This window comes from Mus caroli, chromosome 9 (assembly GCF_900094665.2).
Source record: "Mus caroli chromosome 9, CAROLI_EIJ_v1.1, whole genome shotgun sequence".
Taxonomy (NCBI): Eukaryota; Metazoa; Chordata; class Mammalia; order Rodentia; family Muridae; genus Mus; species Mus caroli.
Genome location: NC_034578.1, coordinates 4084786 through 4097804, shown reverse-complemented (window position 1 = coordinate 4097804; position 13019 = coordinate 4084786).

Genomic DNA, 13019 nt, shown 5'->3' with positions numbered 1-13019 from the left:
AGAAGACTTTAGAGAGGACCAATGTGCCTATTACAAAGAAAAAGGACTGTGACTCAAATACTGGCACTGGCTACTCCAAGACAGGTGAGAAAATTCTTGGGCACCACTGGGTTCTGCAGACTTTAGATACCTGGGTTTACAATACTGGCTGCCCCCTTGTACCCCCTGTCCAAAGAAAGTGGAGAATTCAGATGGACATCAGAACATCAGAGAGCCTTTGAAAATATTAAAGAGGCCCTGTTGACTGCTCCAGCCTTGACATTGCCAGATCTAACCAAACCCTTCATCCTCTATGTTAATGAGAGGGCGGGGGTGGACAGAGGAGTTCTTACTCAGGTTCTAGGCCTGTGACATATTTGTCTAAGAAGTTGAACCCTGTGGCCAGCGGATAGCCCACATGTTTAAAGGCCATTGCTGCAGTAGCCTTACTCGTTAAAGATGCCAACAAATTAACTTTGGGACAGCAAATAACTGTGGTAGCCCCCACTCTCTTAAAAGCATTATCCGCCAGCCCCCAGACCAATGGATGACAAACGCCTGGATGACCCTCTACCAGAGTCTGTTGCTGACTGAACAGGTCATGTTTGTTCCTCCTACTATTCTTAACCCTGCTACCCTCCTGCCTGAAATGGACAATTCCTTGCCCGTTCACTGCTGTGCGGACATCCTTGCGGAAGAAACTGGGATCCATAGTGATCTACGCAACCAGCTGTGGTCAGGCGTTCCAAACTGGTACACAGAAGCAGCTTCCTAGTAGAAGGCCCTTCAGATGGCTGAGGGACAGCCCATCAATATCTACACCAATAGCAGTTTTTACAGATACCTTTTCAAGATGGGTAGAGGCCTACCCAACCAAAAATGAAACTGCCAATGTTGTGGTTAAGAAGATCCTAGAAAAAAAATTTCCACGGAATACCTAATAGGTAATAGGGTCTGACAAACTTGCCTTTGTTGCCCAGGTAAATCAGGGACTGGCCATCCAACTGAGGATTAATTGAATTTTACATTGTGTTTATAGACCCCAGAGTTTAAGATAGGTAGAAAGGATAAATAGAACTCTAAAAGAGACCTTGACTAAATTGACCTTAGAGACCGGCGAGAATGACTGTACAGCCCTCCTTCCCTTTGCCTTGTTCCGAGTCAGGAACACACTGAGATAATTTAATAAGCTCATTCCATATGAAATCCTGTATGGGGGGCCTCCCCCACTCACTGAAGTGGGGAGAGTGTTAGATCCTCTAGAATTTAACCCTGGTCCTTCATTGTTTACACACATGAAAGCCCTAGAAGTGGTCAGAAACACCGCCTGAGAGCAGCTCAGGGAGGCCTACGAACCAGGAGATTTAATGGTACCACACCAGTTCCAGGTGGGAGATGCAGTTCTCATCCAACGAATCTAGAACCTTGTTAGAATCCAACATCGTGCTGCTGACCACCCCCACTGCTGTCAAAGTAGAAGGCTTCTCTGCTTAGATTCATGCCTCTCACGTAAAGTGAGCTCCTGAAGAATAAATCCCCTTGGTTGACCACCGTCATTTCTACTCTGATGGGCCTTCTAATAATTTTGCTCTTACTGCTGACGTGTGGCCCGCAAATTCTTAATAAATTAGTGACCTTTGTTAGAGAAAAGATTGGTGCTGTCCAGCTGTTAGTACTAAGACAACATTACCAGTCTCTGCAGAACCTTGAAAAAGAGATTGCAGTTTAGTTCTAAGATTAGAACTAGTAACTAGAAGAAGTGGGGAATGAAAAACCCTGACAAATTATAAAAGGTCACAGAAGCCCCGAAATTTGCAAAATAGGTTTCATTGTTAGCAGAACTAGGTTCACTAATTTAGAAAAATAGAGGTGCACAATGCTCTGGCTGCTCCTTGAACTCATGTGTCTGCCAATGTTTTGACCAATCCTTGATCCCATGTGTGTGCCCACTGCTGAAGCTCATTGCCAGGTGTTTGTGATATTGGTTGCTGGAGAAGAGTCGGAAAATCTCCCCAGCAGCCATACCCAGAGCCAATCTGAAACTGCTGCACCTGCACCAGACTCTTTCCTTGTACCCTTCCCATACCCATTTCTTGAGAATAGATATTGTTTAGATCAGGAAATCCCCTACTCCCTCCTCCTTTCCTCCATGAGGGCCTATAAAAACTGGGACCCCCTTTCCCCTCGGGGTCGACTCCTCTACCCCTGCTTGGGATACAAGTTTTTCCCAGAGCTCTGGCGTTCCCCGAATAAAGCCTCATGTGGTCTGCATCAAGCTTGGTCTCTTGTGAGTTCTTGGGGGTTTGCTATTATCCCGAGACTTGAGTGAGGGTCTCTCTTCGGGGGGGTCTTTCACTGGAACCAGCTCTATAGACCAAGCTGGCCTTAAACTTACAGAGAGATCTGTCTGCCTTTGCCTTCCAAGTGCAGGTATTAAAGGTATGTGCCACCACCAACCAGATTATGGTATTTTCTTAACTAGAGATTGATAGGGGAGTACCCAGTCCAATGTGAGTAGTGCTGTATCTGGGCTGGTGGTTCTGGGTTCTATAAAAACAAAAAACAAACAAACAAACAAAAACCAGGCTGAGCAAACCATCAGGAGCAAGCCAGTAATTAGCACTCCTCCATGCCCTCTACATCAGCTCCTGCTTCCCCGTTCTTGAGCTGCTTGAGTTTCTGTCCTGACTTCCTTCAATGATGGACTACAATATGGAAGTGTAATCCAAATAAATCCTTTCCTTCCAACTTGCTTTTTGGTCTTGGTTTTTCACTACAGTAATAGAAAACCTGGCCAAGACAGAAAGTGATTGTTACATTTTCTGACAACTTACATATCTACTTTTGCCAAATCCATACTGGGATCTTGCTTCAGATGGTCCTTAAATATGTGTAAATATTTTCTGTAGGGTCTCTTCATCCTGAAAATTAATGTTGGTGTATTTTCAGTTCCTCCTTTGTTTGTATGATTTTTCAACAGTCATTGTGTCAATGGCTCTGTTAATCTTCAGTTTGTTATATCAAAGTTATTCATCCAAGACAAAACTCAGGAATTACTTAGAACTGTTATTTGTCTTTTTAGGTTTCTATATGTATCTTTTTTCTTTTTTTTTTTTTTTTGATACAAGGTTTCTCTGTGTATCCCTGAATGTGCTAGAACTCATTAAGTAGACAGGACTGGCCTCAAACTCACAGAGATCTACCTGTCTCCAAGAGCTGAGATGAAAAGCTATGCCTGGCTCTCTCTCTCTCTCTCTCTCTCTATATATATATATATATATATATATATATATATATATATATATTCTCTATATATAAACATTCCTCTGTTTTTGGTTTAATTAAAAATGAAAAATTAGAAAGAGGTGATGGCGAAGCAGAAATAGGGTCATCATAATATCTGATTACTATCATGCTGGCATTGGGACAACATGTCTCTGGGGAACCTAGAAGAATGGGTATGGGGGAAGTTTGTCCAGTCTTAGGAGAGTTAACTGTTTTCTTGCTCTTCAGGATCTGTGGAGCCATCTGAGGATAGGTCAGAAGGAACGGGCCCAGTAGAAGCATCTATGTCTGAGAGGAGATCGGAGCATCTGAAGGTTGCTCCTCTGGAGCTGTCTTGGATGTAATAAGTGCCTGGACTTGACAAGATGTTAAAACACATTATTATAGGTACAGAATAAGATAAGGTACATTTTGGAGAAAGAAAATAATTTCTTAAGATGTACATTTGAGCCGGGCAGTGGTGGCACAGTCCTTTAATCCCAGCACTTGGGAGGCAGAGGCAGGCGTATTTTTTAGTTCAAGGCCAACCTGGTCTACAGAGTGAGTTCCAGGACAGCCAGGACAGCCAGGGCTACACAGAGAAACCCTGTCTCAAAAAAAAAAAATCTAAATTTGAAACCCAAAGGAATCCCACCCTTTGGAATAGGTAGTAAGCGGAACTTTGGGCTATTGATCAGTAGATGTACTTATCTGGATGGAGCCTGTTTTGTCTGAGAGGTAGATCTGAGTAGATTTCTTGTAGCTTATAACTGTACAAAAGATATAACAACATGATTTAACCACATGAATTTTTTAAAGATGTGTTTATTATACATAAGTATAATAATTTGTGATACACTGTAGCTGTCTTCAGACACTCCAGAAGAGGGCATCAGATATCATTATAGATGGTTGTGAGTCACCATGTGGTTGCTGGGATTTGAACTCAGGACCTTCAGAAGAGCAGTCAGTGCTCTTAACTACTAAGCCATCTCTCCCGTGAACAGTCTTTAAGATGAGCCTATTGTGGAGCAGAATGAACAAGAATTTGTGATTAAAAAGTTGAAAAAGTTGGATCATATAGTGGAATGTTAGGCGAATTTATAGGAACTCAGATTAATATTAGGACAGTGGCATAGTAAGAAGAGGAAATATGAAGTATTTAATTAATAGAAACCGAGCTTAGTAAGGATAACAGATTACATTTGTGAAAGTTTTTTTTTCTAGCTGTCAATGTAGTCAGAAATCTGAGAAAGAATGAACAATAGCCTGTCAGTTATACACCAGCTATATATTATTTAAAAAATGACAGAGTCCACTAGCCAACAGTTCTGTGGTCTCCATGGGCTCTATGGCAACTTAGGCAGAGTCAGTCTGGCTTTCAAGTGCAGAAGATGCAGGGCTTTTTCTATGGAATGGATACCTTGATTTAGACAATATAAGTCATTTGACTCAGGGTAACTGGTTTTGCCCACTGTGTTTTTCAGTGATTATCATATCACAATCCAGGCAGTATCATCTAGCTGTGTCTACATCTTCTGAGACCTCCTGGGAGAAACAGTTAAAGGCTTCAGGAATTCTGTCTTAATAATTAACAAACTTCTGACAGGATTGAGGGCAATGGTTATAACTGAATAGAATTTAATGGAATCATCATCTATATGTAACTTTGACAGGTTGTGTAGGTAGAGAAAAGCATATTTTTGTATTAGCAAAGAGACATATGGCTAGAACCAGAATAAGAAAGCTGACAGCAGTGGCACAAGGTTGTGTGACAAACAATGAGTTTGTCTAGGCAGGTTTAGGCCTGTGTCACAAAGTGAGCACACAGGCCATGAGAACAGACTAGGGGTATGGGAGCCTCCCCCCTCCCCCTAAAGCTGGCCAGGTTCTATCTGGGAAATTAGGGTCCTTCCTGCTGAATGGAGAAGTTACCAATCAATATGCCAGTGTGTGTTTGTGAGCTTCCACAGTCTGGTAGCAGGAAATGTGGAACTGAGTGGTTGGTTTGGACCCAACCACTGTGTAACCTGCATGCCAGAGGCCGGGTGGCAACAGCTTCCATGGTAGAGGTCTATCATTTATCTGAATGACAAATCTGACCTAGTTTCTATCAGGACAGAATTCAAGGTGGAGCAACGAGTAAGGAGAAAACCAGATTCAAAGGCAAGCCTGAAGCAGGGAGTGGTGGTCCATGCAGTAATTCTAGTATTTGGAAGGTAGAGACAGGAGATTGGGAGTTCAAGGTTATCATCCGCTGTATAGTATGACAGCAGACCTGAAGAGGCTCTGCCTTGAAAAAGTAAAAATCAAGAATATAAAAAGGAGAAGGAGGATGCACTGGTTAGTTTTTGTCAACTTGTCACAAGCTAGAGTTACCTGGGGAAAGGGGACCCCAATTGAGGAATTGCTCCCAGCATTTTGTCCTGGGCCTGTCTGTGGGAGCACTGTCTTGATAAATGATTGATGTGGGCAGGCCCAGCCCACTGAATATTGATGCCACCACTGGACAGTGGTCCTGGGTTGTATTAAAAAAGCAGGATAAGCAAGCTCGGAGGAGCAAATCAGTCAGTAGCTAGTAACAGCACCCCTCCAGGGCCTCTGCTCTAGCTCTCTCCAGGCTTCTGCTCTGACTTATCTCCATGACAGACTGTGACATGGGAGAGTTGCTAGAATCATAGCAACTTGGTAGGCTGAGGCATGATGATGTCTGTGTGTTCAAGGTAGGTTGGAAGGTTTCAGGCTATCCTGTAGGATTGTTTGTGGTCCTGCCTCTTAGACAAACAATCTGAACAAATGTAAACTGATTTCCCCACTACAAAGTGGTCTTGTTTCAACAGTACTGCCTTTCATCTGAACTGGCACAGATGTTATTATCAGGGCTTATTGTGACAGCTTCCTGTGTATCGTGAGTATGTGTGGACACACATTGCCAGTCTAGATGGTGTCATCAAGATGGCTTAAATGAGATGATTAACACGGTAATAGGGCCTTTCAAATGTTTTCTGCATAGAGGACAAGTCCCACTGGATCCTGTATATGCTGGTGTATGCATGTGTGTACATGCACATGGGTGTGGGTCCTCTTGGAGCTGGAGTTTTAGGCAGCTGTGAAATACCTGAGACAGATGCTGTGACAGAACTCAGGTCCTCTGCCAAAGCATCAAGTGCTTGTGACCACTGAGTTCTCTCCAGACCACAAGTTGGTATTTTCGTGGAAGCTTTCTGTCTGGGTATAGAATATGGCCAGCTGCTTCATGCTCCTGCCATAGCTTGCTCTGCCTTAGCCACTATGCCTACCCCAAGAGGAGGGGATGGTACTCTTCAAACCATGACCAAACAAGCAAGCCCTTCCTTAGGTCAGTTTTGTCTCAGCATAGAGTAAAGTAACGACTACCGTACCTAGCCTTCCCTACTCCGTCTGTCCAACTTTTCCTAAGTGGCATGTTGCATAAGCCCCACTTCACAGTGGAAGGAGAGTTTGGTACAGAATAGTAATTCAGGGCATCATTTAGAGTCCAGGAGCTGTGTAGACTTCAGGAATATATGCTCTTACCTCTGAAAAAGTATAACATACAAAACAAACAAAGAAAAAACCTAGGCCTTTAGGCCCAGGCTTGAGAATGTGACCTTTGTAACTCACTGCTCCAAGGCATGCTAATCATAAAACATATAGTGACATTTCTTCACCCACCTGCTTCCTGGGTTCAGGGAGTGTTTGTTCAAAAGAAGGTCACCCTGACCATTCATGGAACCCGCTATGCAAATGTGCTATTGTTAGAGGCTCATAGAAACTGTCTTGAGAAATAATCCACACAATTACCAGGTATTCCTTGTGACTCTTGTGACTTCTACTCCCTCGTGACTCTTAACTGGTATTTTTGATATTTTCCAACAATGCCCTCCCCACCCCCCTTGAGTTGTGTTTTTTTCCTTTAAATACCCCCTTACCCAGCTACTTGGGGTGTACAGTCCTCTACCCCTGCATGGTGTATGACTGTGGGCCCCAGAGCACTCTTGGAATAAAAGTCCTCTTGTGGTTTGCATCAAGACTGTTTCTTGTGAGTGATTTGGGGTGTCGTCTCTCCTGAGTCAAACCGTGGGGGAATCCTCACGTTGTGCGTCTTTCATCTCAGGGTATACTCTTTGGGAAAGCACATCTCAAGTTAGAGTAGCCTCAAGTAGAGTGGCAGGGGGCATAGGCCTAGAAGGAAGGCAGCTAGATGTAGTCCTGCACAGAGGGACGGAGACAGCAGTGGCCCCAGGAAGGTTGTGTTCTCTCATCAGCCAGCCTACCTAGCTTCTGAAACTAGTTACAGGGGGAAGCAGCTCTCAAGCACCAAATACCTCCGGGTGGGGAGTGATGTATAATCTGGATGATTCTGATATTGTGTGATGACAGCAATCATGCAGCTAGGCCAATTTGTCTTAGGGTTTCTATTCCTGCACAAACATCATGACCGAGAAGCAAGTTGGGAAGGAAAGGGTTTATTCAGCTTACACTTCCATGTTGCTGTTTGTCTTAGTCAGGTTTTCTATTCCTGCACAAACATCATGACCAAGAAGCAAGTTGGGGAGGAAAGGATTTATTCGGCTAACATTTCCAAACTGCTATTCATCACCAAGGAAGTCAGGACTGGAACTCAAGCAGGTCAGAAAGCAGGAGCTGATACAGAGGCCATGGAGGGATGTTATTTACTGGTTTGCTACCTCTGGCTTGCTTAGCCTGCTCTCTTATAGAACCAAGACTACCACCCCAGAGATGGCACCACCACAAGGGGACCTCCCCCCTTGATCACTAATTGAGAAAATGCCTTATAGCTGGATCTCATGGAGGCATTTCCCCAACTGAAGCTCCTTTCTCTGTGATAACTCCAGCATGTGTCAAGTTGACACAAAACTAGCCAGTACTAGTTCATCACCAACGGAAGTCAGGACTAGAACTCAAGCAGGTCAGGAAGCAGGAGCTGATGCAGAGGCCATGGAGGTTATTTACTGGTTTGCTACCTCTGGCTTGCTTAGCCTGCTCTCTTATAGAACCAAGACTACCACCCCAGAGATGGCACCACCACAAGGGGACCTCCCCCCTTGATCACTAATTGAGAAAATGCCTTANAGCTGGATCTCATGGAGGCATTTCCCCAACTGAAGCTCCTTTCTCTGTGATAANTCCAGCNTGTGTCAAGTTGACACACAAAACCAGCCAGTACAATTGACCCCTTGTCAACTTGACACACAAACACATCACTAGTAAGCCTCAACCCTTTCTTAGTCATCCCAAAGATCTAAATAACTTTAAAAGTCCCACAGCCTTTACATATTAAAAGTTCAAGCCCTTTAAAATATCCAATATCTTTTATTTTGTTTTTGTTTTGTGTGTGTCTGTGGGTTTTATTTTGTTTGTTTGGTTTTTTTGAGACAGGGTTTCTCTGTATAGTCCTGGCTGTCCTGGAACTCACTCTGTAGAGTAGACCAGGCTGGCCTTGAACTCAGAAATCTGCCTTCCTCTGCCTTCCAAGTGCTGAGATTAAAGGCGTGCACCACCACCGCCCGGCCCAATATCTTTTAAAATCCAAAGTCTTTTTACAATTAAAAGTCTCTTAACTGTGGACTCCACTATAATGCAGTTTTCCTTCAAGAGGAGAAAATATCAGGGCTCAGTCACAATCAAAAGCAAAAATCAAACTTCAACCGTTTAATGTCTGGGATCAAACTTACAATCTTCTGAGCTACTCCAAGGTCTGCGTCACTTCTCCAGCTCTGCTCTTTGTAGCACACACCTTGTCTTCTAGGTTCCAGCTGCCTGTACTCCACTGCTGCTGCTGTTCTTGGTGGTCAATATGGTACTGGCATCTCCAAAACACTGCTGTCTTCCACTGTAACTAGGCTTCACCAATAGCCTCTCATAGGCTCTCTTCATGGTGCCAAACCTCAACTCCTTTGCATGACCCCTTCAGTCCTGGGCCATTAATTGCAACTGAGGCTGCACCTTCACCAATGGCCTTCCATGGCCTGTTACAGAGCAGAGCTAGGCCAAGCCTCTTGCATTCTAGAGTGGCCAGAGCTTTTGGGTTTTTTGTTTTGTTTGTTTGTTTGTTTGTTTGAGAAAATGCACAGGAGCTATTCAACAATCTTTTTCTGCTTTGCTTGCTTGCTGTGTTCTGAGGGCCAGTGGGTGCCCTCCTGTGGGACTGGGGCTCTGTCACATGACTGAGAGTGGGTAGTTTTAGCACTCATGCCCTCTCTTGTGTCATTCTTGTGTCCTTGAGAAAGGAATATGACTGTGCCCGTCCTTCAGGTCAGCAGTCCTGTGGGCTCAGAGAATACTGATGAATTAATAATGCCTGTGTTCCTCTGAGTACAAATGAGTGGAATGAGGATCATAAATGTCTTGAATTCATGTAGTCAGCAGTTACATCTTCTCAGGACTGTGCTAGACCTATACTATATAGCTAAGAAACACTTCCTGTAGAAAGTCTGGCAGGAAGTGAACTGGACAGTTTGACCTTGTGAACGTGCCTGTGGGAAAGATTGTCCTAATCACAGATATCAAAAGACCCATCCAGTAATGGGAGGCACCATTCCCTAGGTTTGGGGTACTGAATAGTACAAGATGAGAGGAAGCGAGCTGAGCAACCAGTGGTGCGAGTGCCTTTGCTTTCTCTTTCCTGACTGTTGGCATGATGTAACAGCTATTGAAATTCCTGCCTTCATTTCTTCTCAGTGATGGGCCCTGACCTGACTGTTGGCATGATGTAACAGCTATTGATATTCCTGCCTTCATTTCTTCTCAGTGATGGACCCTGACCTGGAATTGTGAGCGAAATAAACCATTTCCTCCCCTGTTGCTCTTAATCAGGATATTTCATCCCAACAGGAAAGATGACAGTACAGCACATAGTAGGACTCACATGCCCTAGGCTCAATCCCCACAATGCATACATTGAGCACGGTGGTACACCTCTGTAATCCCAGCATTTGGAAAGTGAAGGCAGGAGGATCAGAAATTAAAGGCCACTCTCAGCTACTTAACCAGTTTCACCACCCTAGGATATATGAGATATGAAATCATGTCTCAAACCTCCCCCAAACCTCACCTTCAATTCGAATATCTAAGAGAAGCTGTAGTTAGCACCACTGTTCCCCAAAGAAGCAACCCAGACCACATCTATTTGTTATTCTTGAGGCTCTAACTAGTGCAGTAAAAAGAAACACAAGGAACACATATTGAAAAGGAATATCTGGACATAGTGGCCCATGCCTATGCCAGCACTTGGGGCTGGAAGTTCAAGGTCATCTGGATTGGGGGTATAAGCCTAGCTGTGCTAATAAGACTTTTTCTCAAAAAGTACAAAAACTAAACAAACAAACCAACACCAAAAGGGTAGCTTTGAAATGCAAACAGTCACAGAAGAAACCTAAATAACCAGAGAACACCAGTGTGGTCAACATCTCTATCACCAGAGAGAGGTTAAGACCAAAGCATGAGGCAGCCTCTCTTCATCTGCTGAGCTGAAACTGGAAGTGCCAAGGATGGAAGTTTGGAAAGTTCGTGTAGCCACAGAAATCCTTCTAGTACCTCGTTGGTGGGAATTTAAAACAATATAAACTAAGTCACTGGGCAGTTGTTTTTATTTCTTTTTATTTTGAGATTACATTCCATTTTCTGTTAGGTCCGAAAGCGTTGCTCAGAGACCACCACTCACATATGCAAAAGGCAAGAGTGTTTTTATTTCACAAAAGCAAGAAGCCTGAATGCAGGGTCGGCCACTTAAGAAAAAATACTAGTGACCCCAGACAAACAGAAGCTGTGGGTTATTATGGTGTTCTGTGTCTAGCTTGCCACAGGGCTAGGGCCACTTGTGAAGATGGACACAGGACGTTTGACTGTGCACACCCTGAGCCAAGTGGCTTGGGGTCTCTAGACCTGCAGGGAGGCCGAGGACAATACGTTCTCAGGCTCTTGGACACCACAGACACCGCTGGATGTCTGGGAAGAGCTGAGAATGGAGTGGGGGCCCGTGGGGCTGTCTCTGGCCCGGGCCCAAAGCGGAGGGGGCAGGAGGAGAGCACTCCGGCTGATTCCTGCAGGGAGGAGAGTCTTTGGCTTGGTTGGTGGGTGGAGACCATGGCTGAGATAGGAGGGAGGCCTAAACCGGAGATTAGAAGCATGGCTTTTTAGAGGAAGACCTGTTCCATTGCTCCAGCACAGTGGATCCCAATGAGGAGAAGCAGTCCGTGGTTTTAAGGCGTTTATTGTACAAAGGCAGAGAGAGAGAGAGAGAGAGAGAGAGAGAGAGAGAGAGAGAGAGAGAGAGAGAGAGAGAGAGAGAATGGAAGTAGAGGCTGGTCATGGCCAGGTGGAGAGAGGGGTAAGGGAATACAGAGAGAGGGGAAGCAACAGGGCAAGAGAGAAGCAAGTGGGAAGAAGGAGTAAGAGAGTAAGAGCAAGAGGAGGAGGGGGCAAGCAGCCCCTTTTATAGTGGGCCAGGCCTACCTGGCTATTGCCAGGTAACTGTGGGGGTGGAGTCCAGACAGAATACCTGGAGCTTGGGGCGTTGCCCTACTTGACTGATGGTCACAGAATTATGGAGCTGAGGCCTTGTGTCAGGAGCCTAGTGTCTGGGAACATGGCAAACAGGGCTTCTGTCCCTTGCAGAGTTATCTGCTGGGTATCCAGGGTTTAAACCTAGCTCAACCAGAAAACAGGCTGCTTTTCATGGTCCCACAAGAAGCAAGTCTTTTATAGGAAACTAGGGGAATTTTAGCAATGGTTAGGTAATCTAAAACTTCATTGGGGGAAGTTACATGGATTGGTTTCTGATTAGCTGCTGTGTTATTTTCACTGTATTTGGTGATGCCTGAGGAAATTTCGGGAACAGACTCAGCTCTGATCTTATCCTCCCTTTGTCAAAGCCATCAATGATGACAACCCATTGTCAGTAGCTCCCTCTGAGGAGCCCAATCTGCTTCCTTGGGAAACTGAAACTTTTCCATTCCCAAGGTTTTTAAATTTTTCGGCGACCTCTCATTTCTTCACAGTTACTTGATCTAAGGAGACTCAAATCGCCTGTGCAGGAGAATGCATAAGGGTCTGTGGTATGCATGGAAGGGGATGCTGTGTTGTAATAAAAAGGACAGCATGTTGTTAGTTACTCTTTTCATTGCTGTGACTAAATACCTAAGAAGAAGCAATGTGAGGGAGAGAAGATTCATCTTAGCCATGGTTTAGTGGGACACAGTCTATCATAGATGGGAAGGCATGGTGTTCACATGCAGGAACCAGAGAAAGGGTGGTGGTGTTTAGCTGGCTGCCTCTTTTTGTTTCTGTTCAGTCTAGGACCCAAATCCAAGGTGTGTAGCCTGGATGGTTCCAAATTCGAATCAAACTGATGATAAGGATTGGCCATCACAGACAAACTGAATATACATCAACACTGCAAAAACTGAGAACTGTGCGGATCGTCTGGAGTGAGTGCATGAAGTTCTTGTGAAGTTCAAGGTCAAATAAATCACTCTTTGTCCCTTCAGCCTCCTGGCTTCTATACCTGCTTCCTCTCTCTCTTTCTCCCCTTGCTCTCTCCCATCTCCCCCACTCCCTGTGAGGCCCAGTTCAGTCTGGACTCTCTCAGATGTGTCTGCTTCTTGCTATGCTCACCCTTTTATCTACAATAAACCTTCTCCTCCACCATACTTAGGAACAGGCATGTCCTTTCCTTTCCTTTCCTTTCCTTTCCTTTCCTTTCCTTTCCTTTCCTTTCCTTTCCTTTCCTTTCC